This window comes from Rhododendron vialii, chromosome 6a (assembly GCF_030253575.1).
Source record: "Rhododendron vialii isolate Sample 1 chromosome 6a, ASM3025357v1".
Taxonomy (NCBI): Eukaryota; Viridiplantae; Streptophyta; class Magnoliopsida; order Ericales; family Ericaceae; genus Rhododendron; species Rhododendron vialii.
This window is the reverse complement of record NC_080562.1, coordinates 37526117-37540417: the sequence shown is the minus strand read 5'-3', so window position 1 is coordinate 37540417 and position 14301 is coordinate 37526117. Positions and strand designations below refer to the sequence as shown.

At 39.2% G+C, this 14301-nt stretch overlaps 1 non-coding gene across 1 annotated transcript; it reads right to left on the bottom strand.

The window, feature by feature from the left end:
- Window positions 1–6405: 6405 nt before the first annotated feature.
- On the bottom strand, window positions 6406–6513 carry LOC131331615 (small nucleolar RNA snoR100). Its single transcript, XR_009201426.1, has one exon. It is a non-coding gene; the product is annotated as a small nucleolar RNA snoR100 (small nucleolar RNA).
- Window positions 6514–14301: the final 7788 nt, after the last annotated feature.

Genomic DNA, 14301 nt, shown 5'->3' with positions numbered 1-14301 from the left:
CCAGAATCCAACCCCCCGTTCTTTTTCTAGGGTTGAAACAGAAATCCGGCATTCTTTTGCCCTTGAAGTATTTAGACAGTTCCTTTCCACAAGAAAGCTCAAAGGATAGTTTCACCTTGACGGTGCCATTGCAAAAGTAAGCGGCCAGGGGTCCAATTCCGCGGCCAAGAGTAACAGAGTGTGGCCAATGGTAAAAGCGCGCGGCCATTGTTTATAATAGAAGCGTGGTTCCGTTTCACGCTTTCCGAATAACGTGGCCAAGAGTAAAATAGTGCGGCCAAAAGTAAAAGCACGCGGCCATTGTTTACAATAGAAGCGTGGTTCCGTTTCACGTTTTCCGAATAATGTCGCCACAAGCCACACTCTATAATACTAGTAAACGTGTTCGTGATCCACGCATCTTCCTCTCACATGAATACACGGGGCTTCCAACGAAACTTGCGTAGAAAATCTCAATCATCTGATCAGGGCAGCAGAACACCATAATTCCTCGTGATCCAAAGAATTTCCCTCATTTCAGCTTCTTCATCATTCTATTTCCCTCTTTTGCAGCATAATTCCTTCAACTATTTCCCTCATTTTGCTCAGTGGATGAAGATGATTTTGTGGGATTTTAACTAAGAATTTCTTGCACCACTTCCAGTCCAACTTCGGGGATGTTATCTAGGTAAGAGCCTGATTACTATGATTGATTATTTATTAACTCATACAAGTTAATTATCTTCTTCTTTTAATTGAATGAGGGTTCATTGAGTAGTGGATTGTTCTTCCACTGGAATTGTTCAGTAGGGAAAACAATCTTATAGTGGGTATTCTGCTAGGTTTTTTTTTTTAAATTTTATGAAATCTTGCTGTTAGGTAGGTGTTTGATGTTCTGAAATTCTCAACTAGTAACCTTCAACGAAGAATAAAACGGTGAAATTCCTAATATCATCGCAAATTTCCCTGTAATTGGAATTCAATAGTGAAGTTTTGAGCAGTCTTGTACCTTGAGTACAACCCAGTCATTGTTTAACTTTAATCAAGGGCAGAGAGTGAAACAATGGAAACATAAGCTTCACCGTGGAAACAGAAACAACCCGGATCGCCAGCTGAACTCTTATAGCTTTGAAGCTGTTATTGCAGCAAAGATTTCAAATCAAACTAGGATATCAACTGCCGGTTGTGTGCAGCCATAAGCATTTGTGGTCCTTGGTGCATATTGTAACAAGCCTAGCTAGCTTCCTTGGACATAATAACCAACTCTCGCGACTGTCGGACTGTTTCAACTGGAGTACATGTGAGGGAAGCAACACAAAGAATCAAAATTATTACAGTTCTGAAATCAGTGAACAGGATCAAGATGTTCTACAGATTTGATGCGCCCTAGGCGCATGCCTGTGTGCCCCGGGCGGAGTCCTCAAAATTGCCAAACAAGCCAAATTTTGCGCACATGCTACGGACGCTCCCGAAATTTGATTTGCACGTGATTAACCGTTAAAAAGCTTGTTAAATCTATTTTCTAATCAAAATGGTTTTGGTCCAAAATTGTTTGTAATTCAAAAGACATGACCAAAATTGTTCTTAAACTTTTAAGCCTTGCTTTGAACGAATCTCGATGATGAAATGACTTTCCGTACGCTTCCATGAAATGTGGATGGTCTATAATCTCTGTGGAACACTTAACCAATGAAAAAAAACTTAAGAATAAGGGATTTGAGCTTTGAATGAAACTTAAAAATGTGTTCTTGGCTTGGTGGCTCCGACGATTTCTACAGTGGTATGCTTTCTACCCTTTTTCCATGAACGAAACCAAAATATTTTTATAGTCGGATCCCACCATCTTTTAATACTTTTAAAACCCTATTTATCTATATAAAATAGGTCTTGATCCGATTTAAAATGAGAGAGATGCGAGTGTTTTACCAAAATGAATTGTTTTTTGATCCACAGAGGGTAAAATGGTCACTTCTTCTGATGTATGAATAATTTTCAATTGAAACCACTTGGGTTAGAAAATAAATTTAACAAGCTTTGTAATGGTTCAAACCACTCGAAAAACGGAGTTCGGGAGTGTCTGGGACAAGCCCGCAAAGATTGACTTGTTCGACAGCTTTGCTGCGCCTCAGGCGCAGTTTCATGCGCCCCAGGCGCATGTCTGTGCGCCCCGGCCGCAGTCCTCAAAATTTCCTAACAAGCCAAACTTCGCAAGCATGCTACGGACACTCCCAAAATCCGATTTGCGGGTAGTTTGAACCGTTAAAAAGCTTGTTAAATCTACCTTCTAATTGAAGTGGTTTTGGTCCAATATTATTTGTAATTCAAAAGACATGACCAATTTACCCTCAATGAGTTGAAAAACACATCATTCGGATAAAAGGCTTGTATTCCCCTCATTCTAAATCGATCGGATCAAGACCAATTCTATGTTGATGAATATGATTTTCAAAGTCCTAAAGCATTGAATGGTTGCATTATAGTATAGTTGCGATTCTGGAATGGGAGGAATCTCCTTACTTTCAGGTAAATAATCGAGTCCCCTGCCCATTTAAACAATGTGCTTAAAAAACTCAAGGCCAGTGCTTCTCAAATTAAATTCCAAGAAGAATCAGGTGGCAGCTTCTTAGACCAAAGACACTGATGTTTAATCAAGTATTCTGCTAGTTTTTTTTTTTTTAATTTTATGAAATCTTGCTGTTAGGTAGGTGTTTGATGTTCTGAAATTCTCAACTGGTAACCTTCAACAATTTATGATGTTTGTATGCTTCTTTGCCATAGTAAGATAATGGTGCTTGTCAATCCTAAGGTATTCAACAAGAGTAATTTACAATAGCCGGTCGTGATGAACACTTAACCCTATATGTTAAGATTTTGAGCTAAATATCCAAAGCAAGTCTTGCGCGGGACATGGATACACAAGGTCAACAGTCATTTCGGTGCTTCTCAGGTTAGAAAGTAGATGCATAGATTGTTCTCAACTTTGCAACCCCAGTGACTACCCGGCAACATTTGCAATCCTAATCTGAAAACTTTCATTGGCAAGAGTGACTGGATGAGCAATAGTAGCAAAAGTATGAAGAATTTCCATGTAATTGGAATTCAATAGTGAAGTTTTGAGCAGTCTTGTACCTTGAGTACAATCCAGTCATTGTAGCTTTGCAGCTATTATTGCAGCAAAGATTTCAAATCAAACTATGATATCAACTGGCGGTTGTGTGCAGCCATAAGCATTTGTTGTCCTTGGTGCATATTGTAACAAGCCTAGCTAGCTTCCTTGGACATAATAACCAACTCTCTCGACTGTCGGATTGTTTCAACTGGAGTACATGTGAGGGAAGCAACACAAGGAATCAAAGTTATTAGAGTTCTGAAATAAGTAAACAGGTTGAAGATGTTCAACAGCTTTGATGCGCCTTAGGCGCATGCCTGTGTGCCCCGAGCGGAGTCCTCAAAATAGCCAAAGAAGCCAAATTTCATGCGCATGCTACAGACACTCCCGAAATTTGATTTGTGCGTGATTAGAACCGTTAAAAAGCTTGTTAAATTTATTTTCTAATCGAAGTGGTTTTAGTCCAAAATTGTTTGTAATTCAAAAGACATGACCAAAATTGTTTGTAAACTTTTAAGCCTTGCTTTGAACGAGTCTCGATGATGAAATGACTTTCCGTACGCTTCCATGAAATGTGGATGGTCTATAAACTCTTTGTGGTACACTTAACCAATGAAAAAAAAAACTTAAGAATAAGGGATTTGAACTTTGAATGAAACTTAAAAATATGTTCTTTGCTTAGTGGCTCCGACGATTTCTACAGTGGTATGCTTTCTACCCTTTTCCATGAATGAAACAAAAATATTTTTATAGTCGGATCCCACCATCTTTTAATACTTTTAAAACCCCATTTATCTATATAAAATAGGTCTTGATCCGATTTAAAATGAGAGAGATGCGAGTGTTTTACCGAAATGAATTATTTTTTGATCCACTGAGGGTCAAATGGTCACTTCTTCTGATGTATAAATAATGTTCAATGGAAACCACTTGGGTTAGAAAAAAAATTTAACAAGCTTTGTAACGGTTTCAACCACTCGTAAAACGGAGTTCGGGAGTGTCCGGGACAAGCCCGCAAAGATTGACTTGTTTGACAGCTTTGATGCGCCTCAGGCGCAGTTTCATTCGCCCCAAGCGCATCTCTGTGCGCCCCGGGCGCAGTTCTCAAAATTTTCGAACAAGCCAAACTTCGCGCGCATGCTACGGACACTCCCAAAATCCGATTTGCGAGTGGTTAGAACCGTTAAAAAGCTTGTTAAATCTACCTTCTAATCGAAGTGGTTTTGGTCCAACATTATTTGTAATTCAAAAGACATGATCATTTTACCCTCAATGAGTCGAAAAACACATCATTTGGATAAAAGGCTTGTATTCCCCTCATTCTAAATCGATCGGATCAAGACCAATTCTATGTTGATGAATAGGACTTTCAAAGTCCTAAAGTACAATGGAAATGAATAATGAAAATAATAAAGTTTCATTTATGAAAAGTTAGTCGCGCGGAAGCAGACCGTTTTAAAAATGATCAGAGCCACTATGAAAGCAATTAGATTTAAAGAAACTTCCTAAAGAGTTTTCCAACCACGAAAGATGTACATGAAGTTTGGAATTAGGCTTTCTATTCTATTTCTCTGGGGTTTGTCAGACCTCACATTCACAAGGAAGAAAAAAATTAGAATATATGCTAGGATGTCAACTTGTTTCTAACTTAAGTCGAACCGCATAGTATAGTACTAGTCCGGAAGCACCGTCGCGTGCTGCTCCAGATCACTCTAGAACTCACCGAACATTTACGTGGGAGCCGTACACTCAGTCATGGGTCCCACAAGAATGCATGATGGTTCTAAAGCAATACAAAGTATCACGTGGCGGTGCCTCAATCTGGCAGTTGAATAATTATACCATAGTATATTAATACCCAAACACAATTTGCTTTCCCCCTCTAAAGATGATAAACTATATACTCAAACTATGGTGAGCAGTAAGTAGTAATATTTGTGGAGTTCAAGATTATAGGGCTGGTCTATTATTTGGTCAGTTCCCATTTTGGTCTATTCGTGCACCATGTACCTTTATGCATGGCTCATCAACTTTAGTAGCTTAATTGCTATGCTGTGTTTATTAATGTGCATTTGCAGTAGAATTATCTTTTGAAAAACACAAATACCAAATTTTATTAGCTAGGCATATGAATCCATCAGGTTCTTAACTCCCTTTAACAATGAATCAATTATTGTGGAATGTGACCGTCTAGTGAGAGTTTTGGGCCGTAACATGTGAAAGGTCAGAAAAAGAGAGTTAAAGTGTGGCTTAGGGCTGCAAACGAGATGAACCGAGTTGAGCTTTAGGATGTTCAGCTTCGTTCGTTAAGTTAATTTTTAAGCAAACTCAAGCTATTTGACGCGCTAAGCTTGAGCTGAGCTTTCCTAGGTTTAAGTCGAAATCGAACGGGCCTTCACCAAATTAATGTGTTAATCGAATGTCGATCGTAGCACCCCAAGAACACTTCAGTTGTGTCAACTCCATTGGTCCCCTTCAATGACCCAATCGAATTAATGATAACTAGGACATAGACATTATAACAATGTCAGCTGTTTAGTAGTCTCAGAGACTATGCCAAAACGACTGAATGAGATTGACGAATAGGAAAAAAAATGATGAGTACATGCATAATTGGCCATTCCTTGTCCTGGCCACTGCAAGATCAACCGTCCTCAGTTTTAGATAAGCACTGACATTCCTACCTTCCTGCTGTATCCATATCGGACACTTCGAAGACACGCAATGACACTCGGGAGACACACGGGACACGTATGGAACACGTCATGTGACATGTCAAATAAATTTAATTATTTTTAAGCGGGGGACACTTTAAGAACTCGTTTCTCAAATTTGAACACGGATGGAAATATTGTAAGGATAGATCCATAGTATTGCAAACTTCTCTTGGGGTTACGATATTCCAAAAATAGAAGGAAAAAGTAGTAGGAGTATGGACAAACTAATTTTGACATATTTTTGCTCGTGTCTTCCGCCGTGTCCGTATCCCTATTATTTAAAATTCCCCTTGTTAACACCATCCATCGGTCGAGTTCTATTTGTCGGTAACCTCTAACGGCTTCTTGCCTAACAGGTTTGGTAGCGCGAAAATAAGCCCGTAAAGAAGAAATGTTGAACTTTAAAGATTTCCTAAAGCTTCATGGATATGTTCGTGATCCTGATTTCTGAAATAATTCATACAACAACAATAATAGAACCCATATAGTCCCCAATCATTGGAGGTATGGGTGGAGGAGGATTGGAGACAGACCTAACCGTTGGCAATATGCACAAATTGGTTGCTCTCAGAATACCACTGAAACAGTGGGCCCTATACCTATTTTGCTGCACAACCATGCCCCCAAATCAAATCCAAATAGCATCAGAGAGGGCAGACCTAGAGACCCAATTCAATTTATGTGCACATTACCATTCTTCCTTCATTGATAGTCCAAAATATTGGTATGCACAATACCGCAGGTATATCATCCGTTACTGTAATCAAATCCTAATTCACCCAAGATTATGAACATTCCAAACATAGCCTACTTCAGATTAGCCCCCAACAGTTAAAATTTAAAACAAAAATTAAAAACTTGACAGACGGTGAGTTGGAAAGGAGAGGGCACTGATGAAGTAATTCAAGGTCGTACGTAAATCGCATTCCAAAGATGCGAGTTTGGTTGACGTGCGGCAAAATAGCGCGGCCAAGAGTAAAAACGTGTGGCGCACCATTGTTAAAATAGAAGCGGGGTTCCGTTTCACACTTTCCGAATAATGTGGCCACGGCATCGTTGCAAAATTAAGAGGGCCACGAGTAAAATTGCACGTCCAAGAGTAAATAGTGCGGCCAAGAGTAAAAGTGTGCGGCCAATGTTAAAACAGAAGCGGGGTTCCGTTTCACGCTTTCCGAATAATGTGGCCACAAGCCACACTCCATAACACTTGTTCCGTTTCCACTCGACGAAAGCTCGTTTAAGATCGGTTGTTACGTAAACAAACCAAAGCTGGAATATTAAAGCTCATTAAGCTTTCAAATCAAGCTTGAACAAGTTAAAACTCGACTCTTTTGGTTTATGATATCTAAAATGTTTAAGCAACTCGAGATTGGTTCGATTAAAGGTGGTCTTCGTTTGTCTCATTTGGTTAACAAGCTAAGCAGCCCGAGCATGAGAAAGATAATTTCAAGTTCGTTAAGCCCATAACTAAGCTTGAACAATTACAATTTTGAAATCAGTGAACAGGATTAAGATATTCATTGCCCCGGCCCCCATAAAAATTTACCTTGTTTGCACTGTCAATGACCATGGAGTGTTTGGGGCAAGCCGGCAAAGATTGACTTGTTCTACAGCTTTGATGCGCCTCAGGCGCAATTTTTTCATGCGCCCCAAGCGCATGTCTGTGTGCCCCGGGCGCAATCCTCAAAATTGCCAAACAATCCAAATTTTGCGTGCTTGCTACGGACGCTCCCGAAATTTGATTTGCGCATGATTAGAACCGTTAAAAAGCTTGTTAAATCTATTTTCTAATCGAAGTGGTTTTGGTTCAATTTCAAAAGACATGACCAAAATTGTTCGTAAACGTTTAAGCCTTGCTTTGAACGAATCTCAATGATGAAATGACTTTCGGTACGCTTCCATGAAATGTGGATGGTCTATAAACTCTGTGGAACACTTAACCAATGAAAAAAAAAACTTAAGAATAAGGGATTTGAGCTTTGAATGAAACTTAAAAATGTGTTCTTGGCTTAGTGGCTCCGATGATTTCTACAATGGTATGCTTTCTACCCTTTTTCCATGAACGAAACCAAAATATTTTTATAGTCAGAACCCACCATCTTTTAATACTTTTAAAACCCTATTTATCTATATAAAATAGGTCTTGATCCGATTTAAAATGAGAGAGATGCGAGTGTTTTACCAAAATGAATTGTTTTTTGATCCACCGAGGGTAAAATGGTCACTTCTTCTGATGTATAAATAATTTTCAATCGAAAACACTTGGGTTAGAAAGTTTATTTAACAAGCTTTGTAACGGTTCAAACCACTGGTAAAACGGAGTTCGGGAGTGTCCTTGACAAACCCGCAAAGATTGACTTGTTCGACAGCTTCGATGCGCCTCAGGCGCAATTTCATGCACCCCAGGCGCATGTCTGTGCGCAGTCCTCAAAATTTCCAAACAAGTCAAACTTCGCGCGCATGCTACGGACACTCCCGAAATCCGATTGCACGTGGTTAGAACCGTTAAAAAGCTTGTTAAATCTACTTTCTAATCGAAGTGGTTTCAGTGAAAAATTGTTTGTAGATCAAAAGACTTCCTAAAGCTTCATGGATATATACGTTCCTGATCGAACTAATTCATACCGGAGGTATATCATTTGTTCTTGATCTGCTGAAGTAGTTCGAGGTCGAAAGCGGCATCGTCACTACCCGCTAGGAAGTGAACTAACTCGCGCCCATGTGCGCATAGAACTCTTATTCCTGGAATGCGAGGTCTCATTAATCCAAACGGCGCCATTGTAAAATTAAGGGGCCAGGAGTCAAATTCCGCTACCAGGTGTCAAATTCTGTGGCCAAGCATTTTCCTCATTTCAACTTCTTCATCATTCGATTTCCTTCAACTATTTCCCTCATTTTACTCTATGGATGAAAATGATTTTGTGGGATTTTAACTAAGAATTTCTTGCACCACTTCCAATCCAGCTTCAGGGACCTGAGTAAGACCCTGGTTACTATGCTTGATTATTTATTAACTTATTAAACAAGTTAATAATCTTCTTCTTTTAATTGAATGAGGGTTCATTGAGTAGTGGATTGTCCGGAATTGTTCAATATGGAAAAAACACAGAGGATTTGAAAGAGAAGGATGGGCAATTATCGAAATGATGCGTTAGGCATTGGGCTCTCAACATTGTACAAGTGAGCTTCAAATTCTCGGGCATGAATTTTAGGTTGTTTCAAAAGGAAATGGGGGTGTCCCTATTCCGTGTGTCAACGGGCTTCTATTCGTTGATGGGGAAGGTGTTATATACTTCTTCGAGGAAGAGGAAGAAGACGGTTTATTATCTATACAAGTTCTACAACTTGAACAGTTTCAATTATAGAAAAAACCACTCGACGTCTTTTTGCTAAACGTCGCCTCTGTTAAATGAGAGTTTGTAATGTGTGCCGGTCCGATGCCCCCAAAGTGAGGAAGATCATCGGTCGTTGTCCACATTTATCTGGTAACTGATTCCGACAAAAGCGCAATTTATATCCAAATTATATACAATTCAAATCAAGCTTTCGATTTCTTCGTTTCATGTTACCTAATTTATATGGTGGATACCTCGGGGGGTTAGCCTGCTGGTCAAGACCTGGGACTTGAGACTCAAAGGTTTGCTCCCTCCTAAGGTCTCGGATTCAAAACTTCTCAGGTGTTATCAACTTCTTTGGAGCCAATCCATACAGAGATTTTCTCCAACCAACGAATGAAGTCCAAGAAGTGACAAAGTCATTTCTTCTATGCTAGTCCTAAGGGCTTTAATAAGGCTCCTCGCAAGTGGACGGTAGGATTGGGTCCCAGGATTAGTTGAGGTGCGCATTAGCTGGCCCAAACACCTAAGTTATCAAAAAACCTGATATGGTGAATCTTTGGCTGTGGTTGTCGATTCTCTTGCAACAGAGCTCGATGAAGTAGAAAACACTTTCCAACTTGGAAGCTATGGCTTCCACTGTTCATTTGTCCCCACCCCCTAATTTTCAACCACAAGCTGGTATTGAGATGGTTTTAAGTGTATGGCTAAAAACTGTATGCCTGATGTACATTGTAGTTCGTCAGAATTAACAAAACGTTTTCTTTTTTGGTTGGTTAGTTTTATTGAACCAAACAAAGTACTAGTGCCAAGGGGCATTCAGATCAACTCGAAAAACCTAACAAAGCAACCAAATCCTTCCAAGTACAAACAAACATCAGAACAACCTAGCATGAACCTGCACATGCTTGGTAAACACTCTAGCATGAATCTGCAGTCCCTTTCATAATAGCCTATTTGCATAAGATTTCTTTATGTTTCTCCAAGAGCTAATTTAGTATCGATATCCAAAGTGATTCTGGCAATAACCCCTTCTTCACCATTGGATTTGTGCTCGACAATCCTAGCATTGTTTAACCCCATATGTGGTTTAACCAGCAGCAAAAGAAAGTTTAGGAACTAAACCATTCAACTTCCTGAGCTAGGCCCAAAGGTGGCCTTCTAATCCGATTCTTCTCCAAGAAGTACCTCCCCACCTTCTTTAGAAACATTGCTTTTATAAATCTTTCATTTAGGCTAAGTCGACCTTCAAGCAAAAAGGAGGAATTTAGTTAAGATCAAAATAGCTTTAAAGTACATAGGTCATGTGCATGTGTGCTCGTTGCTAATATGAAGGAGAAGGGAGCAAGTGAGCAAGAGACGGAGTGGTAGAGAGGCAGCTTGTGAACTAAGGTAGATATTTCAGTTCAAAAACAGATATAATCTTCTACCATTCAACGTAGAAGAGAAAGAAAACAGATGAACCCTTAATAGCTTTGCAGCTGTTGTTGCGGCAAAGATTTCAAATCAAACTCAGATATCAACTGGCAGTTGTGTGCAGCCATAAGCATTTGTTGTCCTTGGTGCATATTGTAACAAGCCCAGCTTCCTTGGACATAATAACCAACTCTCAAGACTGTCGGACTATTTCAACTGGAGTACATGTGAGCGAAGCAACACAAAGAATCAAAATTATTACAGTTCTAAAATAAGTGTAACATGATCAAGATATTCATTGCCCTCCATAAAAATTTACCTTGCTTGCACTGTCAATGACCTTATCTAATCATACACTTTTGCTATTCCGTGTAACTGTCGCTGATAAAATGATTACTGGAGCTAGATGTTGGTCCACTTACATCGAAAACAAAGCTAGATGAGAATATATTTTACAAATCCCAAACCGAAATGTCTCATTGAAACGCCTTCAAGCATATATAATCACTAGCGGATGCCCGTGCCTAAGGCACGTCCAAACAAAATACGTCCTAACTTGTTTGCTCTACCCGTCTACTCTAGCCGTCTAATATAACCTACTCACTCTCAGCCTCACTTTAAAAAGCTCATGCCGAATTTCTATTTGACCAAAAAAAAAAAAAAAAGAGGTTCATGCCAAAGTAGAGAGAATAAATAAAAGGCAATAATTTACAGGTTAATTACCAACCCTTTTGAAATAATATCAACTTAAAATGAAAAAAATCAAAAGGTCATAAATTGGAAAGGAGAATGTATTATAGATTAACAAAACAGATCAAAGTATAACTTAAGGAAACATTCTCCTAATTGGACGGCTACGATCTTAGCTTGAAGGCGATCAACGGCTGTAGAGGTGCTCATGTTTGTATGTGTAGACAAAAACCGCTATGTTTTATAATATAGATGTCATGTAGACAACCATTGTGCAGAAACCCTTCAATAATTACTCTTGGCCGCAAAGAATTATTCCTGGTTGCAAAAAATTACTCTTGGCCGCGAAAAATTACTCATGGCCGCGAAGAATTACTCTTGGCCGCGAAACATTTTTGCGGCCAAGAGTAATTCTTCGCGGCCAAGAGCATTTTCACGGCCAAGAGTAACTCTATGCGGCCATAAGTAATTCTTTGCAACCAAGAGTAATTATATGCAGTCATGAGTAATTTTTTACGGCCAAGAATAATTATTAAATAATTTTGAATCGAAACCACTTGGGTTAGAAAGTAAATTCAACAAGCTTTGTAACGGTTCAAACCACCCGTGAAACAGAGTTTGGGAGTGTCCCGGGCAAGCCCGTAAAGATTGACTTGTTCTATAGCTTTGATGCGCCTCAGGCGCCATTTGGTGCGGCCCGGGCGCAGTCCTCAAAATTGCCGAACAAGCCAAACTTCACGTGCATGCTACGGAAACTCACGAAATCCTATTTGCGTGTGGTTAGAACCGTTAAAAAGCTTGATAAATTTCTTTTGAATCGAAATTATATTTGGTCGAAAATTGTTTGTAATTCAAAAGACATGACCAAAATTGCATGTAAACGTTTAAGCATTTCTTTGAACAAATCTCGATGATGAAATGGTTTTCCGTATGCTTCCATGAAATGTTGATGGTCTATAAACTCTGTGGAACACTTAAGAAATGAAGAAAAACAAAAGAATACGGGATTTGAGCATTGAATGAAACTTAAAATGTGCTTTTGGCTTAGTGGCTCAGACGATTTCTATAGTGGTATGCTTTCTACCCATTTTTCATGAATGAAACCTAAATATTTTTATAGTCAGATTCCACAATCTTTTAATACTTTTAAAACCCTATTTATCTATATAAAATATGTCTTGATCCGATTTAAAATGAGAGAGATGCGAGTGTTTTACCGGAATGAATTGTTTTTTGATCCACTAAGGATAAAATGTTTACTTCTTCTGATTTATAAATAATTTTGAATCGAAACCACGTGGGTTAGAAAATAAATTCAATAAGCTTTATAACGGTTCAAACCAACCATAAAAAAAAAGTTCAGGAGTGTCCGAAGCAAGTTTGCAAAAATTTGACTTGTTCTACAGCTTTGATGCGCCATGCGCCTCGAGCGCAATTTAATGCGCCCCAGGCGTGTGTCTGTGTGCCCCAGGCGCAGTCCTCGAAATTGCCGAATAAGCCAAACTTTGCACGCATGCTACGGACACTCCCAAAATTCGATTTTGCCCGTGGTTAGAACCGTTAAAAAGCTTGTTAAATCTATTTTCTAATTGAAGTGGTTTTGGTCCAAAATTGTTTGTAATTCAGAAGACATAACCAACCCCTCAATGAGTCGAAAAACACATCATTTGGATAAAATCCTCGTATTCCGATCCCCTCATTCTAAATCAGATCAAGGCCAATTCTATGTTGGTGAATATGATTTTCAAAGTCCTAAAGCGTGACGGAAATGAATAATGAAAAGAATAAAGTTTCATTTATGAAAAGTTCGTCGGAAGCAGACCGATTTAAAGATGATCAGAGCCATTGTGAAAGCAAACCGATTTAAAGAAACTTCCTAAAGAGCTTTCCAACCACGAAAGATGTACATGAAGTTTGGAATTAGGCTTTCTATTCTATTTCTCTAGAGTTTGTCACACGTCACATTCACAAGGAAGAAAAAAAAAAAAGAATATATGCTAGGATGTCAACTTGTTTCTAACTTAAGTCGAACCGCGTAGTATAGTACTAGTCCGGAAGCACCGTCGTGTGATGCTCCAAATCACTCTAGAACCCACCACACATTTACTTGGGAGCTGTACACTTAGTCATGGGTCCCACAAGAATGCGTGGTGGTTCTAAAGTGATACAGAATATCACGTGACAGTGCCTCCGGACTATTGAATAATTAGACCATAGTATACAAATACCCAAACACAATTTGCTTTCCCCACTCTAAAGATGATAAACTATATACTAGGGGATCAACCATAGAGCAAGTCAATTTCATTCCTCAAACTATGGTAAATAATATTTGTGGAGGTCAAGCTTATGGGGCTGGTCTATTATTTGGTCAGTTCCCATTTTGGTCTATTCGTGCACCATGTACCTTTATGCATGGCTCATCAACTTTAGTAGCTTAATTGCTAGGCTGTGTTCATTAATGTGCATTTGCAGTAGAATTATCTTTTGAAAAACACAAATACCAAATTTATTTGGCATATGAATCCATCAGGTTCTTAACTCTCCCTTTAACAATGAATCAATTAATGTGGAATGTGACCGTGTGAGAGTCTTGGGCCGTAACATGTGGAAGGTCAGAAAAAGAGAGTTAAGTGTCGACTTAGCTAGGGCTGCAAACGAGATGAACCGAGTTGAACTTTAGGATGTTCAGCTTCGTTCGTTAAGTTCTTAAGCGAATTCGAGTTGTTTGACAAGCTAAGCTTGAGCCAAGCTTTCCTGGGTTTAGGTCGAACTCGATCGAGCCTTCACAGAATCGAGCCTCAAACGGTTCACAAAGTGCTCGGTTCATTTGCAGCCCCAAGTGTAGTAAAACCGATGAGATGTATATTGCATTTCGTGACGAATAGCGGTCGGTAGTGTGGTTGTCTGCGTCTCTCGTTATCAAATTCCTCCTTATGACCGTCTGTTATTGTTTTGTGTCAAATTCCTCCTTATGACCTTCTGTTACTGTTTTGTGTGGAAGTGAAGATGATCGATTTGACATTGAATCCAAAAAATCAAATTATACATAACA